Genomic DNA, 5,000 nt, shown 5'->3' on the forward strand with positions numbered 1-5,000 from the left:
ACAGCTCATACACAAATACACACACACACTGATACACAGCTCATACACAAATACACACACACACTGATACACAGCTCACACACACACACACTGATACACAGCTCACACACACACACACTGATACACAGCTCACACACACACACACTGATACACAGCTCACACACACACACACACACTGATACACAGCTCTTACACAAATACACACACACACACTGATACACAGCTCATACACAAATACACACACACACACACTGATACACAGCTCACACACACACACACACACACACACACTGATACACAGCTCACACACACACTGATACACACACACACACACTGATACACAGCTCATACACAAATACACACACACACTGATACACAGCTCATACACAAATACACACACACACTGATACACAGCTCATACACAAATACACACACACACACACTGATACACAGCTCATACACAAATTCACACACACTGATACACAGATCATACACAAATACACACACACTGATACACAGCTCATACACAAATACACACACACACTGATACACAGCTCATACACAAATACACACACACTGATACACAGCTCATACACAAATACACACACACACTGATACACAGCTCATACACAAATACACACACACACTGATACACAGCTCATACACAAATACACACACACACTGATACACAGATCATACACAAATACACACACACTGATACACAGCTCATACACAAATACACACACACACACACACACTGATTCACAGCTCATACACAAATACACACACACACTGATACACAGATCATACACAAATACACACACACTGATACACAGCTCATACACAAATACACACACACTGATACACAGCTCATACACAAATACACACACACACACTGATGTGCACACACACTGATGCACACACACACACACACACACACTGATACACAGCTCATACACAAATACACACACACTGATACACAGCTCATACACACACACACACACACTGATACACAGCTCATACACACACACACACACACTGATACACAGCTCATACACAAATACACACACACACTGATACACACACACACACACACACTGATACACAGCTCATACACAAATACACACACACACTGATACACAGCTCATACACAAATACACACACACACTGATACACACACACACACACACACACTGATACACAGCTCATACACAAATACACACACACACTGATACACAGCTCATACACAAATACACACACACACTGATACACACACACACACACACACACACACTGATACACACACACACACACACACTGATACACAGCTCATACACAAATCCACACACACACTGATACACAGCTCATACACAAATACACACACACACTGATACACAGCTCATACACAAATACACACACACACTGATACACACACACACACACACACACACTGATACACACACACACACACACACACTGATACACAGCTCATACACAAATACACACACACACTGATACACAGCTCATACACAAATACACACACACACACACACACTGATACACAGCTCATACACAAATACACACACACTGATACACACACACACACACACACACACACACACACTGATACACAGCTCATACACAAATACACACACACACTGATACACACACACACACACAGCGATACACAGCTCACACACACACACACACACACACACACACACACAGCTGATGTGCACACACACACACACACACACACACACTGATACACAGCTCATACACAAATACACACACACACACACACTGATACACAGCTCATACACAAATACACACACACACACACACTGATACACAGCTCATACACAAATACACACACACTGATACACACACACACACACACACACACACTGATACACAGCTCATACACAAATACACACACACACTGATACACACACACACACACACACACTGATGTGCACACACACACACACACACTGATGCACACACACACACTGATGCGCACACACACACACACACACACTGATACACAGCTCATACACAAATACACACACACTGATGCGCACGCACACACACACACACACTGATACACAGCTCACACACTGATACACACACACACACACACACACTGCTACACAGCTCACACACTGATACACAGCTCATACACAAATACACACACACTGATGCGCACACACACACACACTGATACACAGCTCACACACTGATACACACACACACACACACACACTGATACACAGCTCATACACAAATACACACACACTGATACACACACACACACTGATACACAGCTCATACACAAATACACACACACACACACACACACACACACACACTGATACACAGCTCATACACAAATACACACACACACTGATACACAGCTCATACACAAATACACACACACTGATACACACACACACACACACACTGATACACACACACACACACACACACACTGATACACAGCTCATACACAAATACACACACACACTGATACACAGCTCATACACAAATACACACACACACTGATACACACACACACACACACACACACTGATACACAGCTCATACACAAATACACACACACACTGATACACAGCTCATACACAAATACACACACACACTGATACACACACACACACACACACACACTGATACACACACACACACACACACACTGATACACAGCTCATACACAAATACACACACACACTGATACACAGCTCATACACAAATACACACACACACTGATACACACACACACACACACACTGATACACACACACACACACTGATACACAGCTCACACACACACACACACACTGATGTGCACACACACACACTGATGCACACACACACACACACTGATACACAGCTCATACACAAATACACACACACTGATACACACACACACTGATGCGCGCACACACACACACTGATACACAGCTCACACACTGATGCGCGCACACACACACACACTGATACACAGCTCACACACTGATGCGCACACACACACACACACACACACTGATACACAGCTCATACACAAATACACACACACACACACACACTGATACACAGCTCATACACAAATACACACACACACACACTGATACACAGCTCATACACAAATACACACACACTGATACACACACACACACACACACACACACACACACTGATACACAGCTCATACACAAATACACACACACACTGATACACACACACACACACACCGATACACAGCTCACACACACACACACTGATGTGCACACACACACACACACACACACACACTGATACACAGCTCACACACACACACACACACACACACTGATACACAGCTCATACACAAATACACACACACTGATACACACACACACACACACACACACACACACACACACACACACTGATACACAGCTCATACACAAATACACACACACACTGATACACACACACACACACACACACACACACTGATGTGCACACACACACACACACTGATGCACACACACACACTGATACACAGCTCACACACTGATACACAGCTCATACACAAATACACACACACTGATGCGCACACACACACACACACACTGCTACACAGCTCACACACTGATACACAGCTCATACACAAATACACACACACTGATGCGCACACACACACACACACTGATACACAGCTCACACACTGATACACACACACACACTGATACACAGCTCATACACAAATACACACACACTGATACACACACACACTGATACACAGCTCATACACAAATACACACACACACACACACACACACACACTGATACACAGCTCTTACACAAATACACACACACACTGATACACACACACACACACACACTGATACACACACACGCACACACACTGATACACACACACACACACACACACACACACTGATACACAGCTCATACACAAATACACACACACACTGATACACAGCTCATACACAAGTACACACACACACTGATACACACACACACACACACCGATACACAGCTCACACACACACACACACACACACACTGATGTGCACACACACACACACACTGATGCACACACACACACACTGATGCACACACACACACACTGATGCACACACACACACTGATACACAGCTCATACACAAATACACACACACTGATGCGCACACACACACACACTGATACACAGCTCATACACAAATACACACACACTGATGCGCACACACACTGATACACAGCTCATACACAAATACACACACACACACACACACACTGATACACAGCTCATACACAAATACACACACACTGATACACACACACACTGATACACAGCTCATACACAAATACACACACACACTGATACACACACACACACACACACACACTGATACACACACACACACACACACACACACACACACACTGATACACAGCTCATACACAAATACACACACACACTGATACACAGCTCATACACAAATACACACACACACTGATACACAGCTCATACACAAATACACACACACACTGATACACAGCTCATACACAAGTACACACACACACTGATACACACACACACACCGATACACAGCTCACACACACACACACACACACACACACACTGATGTGCACACACACACACACACTGATGCACACACACACACACTGATACACAGCTCACACACTGATACACAGCTCATACACAAATACACACACACTGATGCGCACACACACACACACACACACACACACACACACACTGATACACAGCTCATACACAAATACACACACACACACACACACACTGATACACAGCTCATACACAAATACACACACACTGATACACACACACACACACACTGATACACAGCTCATACACAAATACACACACACACACACACACTGATACACACACACGCGCACACACTGATACACACACACGCGCACAC

General features: G+C 44.2%; 1 protein-coding gene across 1 annotated transcript in view; it reads left to right on the forward strand.

Annotated features, from left to right (window-relative positions):
* thumpd1 (THUMP domain containing 1) overlaps window positions 1-5,000 on the forward strand; it is a 14,517-nt gene that overhangs the window by 3,814 nt on the left and 5,703 nt on the right. The window lies entirely within an intron of this gene.

Source organism: Hemibagrus wyckioides, linkage group LG26, assembly GCF_019097595.1.
Source record: "Hemibagrus wyckioides isolate EC202008001 linkage group LG26, SWU_Hwy_1.0, whole genome shotgun sequence".
NCBI classification, from domain to species: domain Eukaryota; kingdom Metazoa; phylum Chordata; class Actinopteri; order Siluriformes; family Bagridae; genus Hemibagrus; species Hemibagrus wyckioides.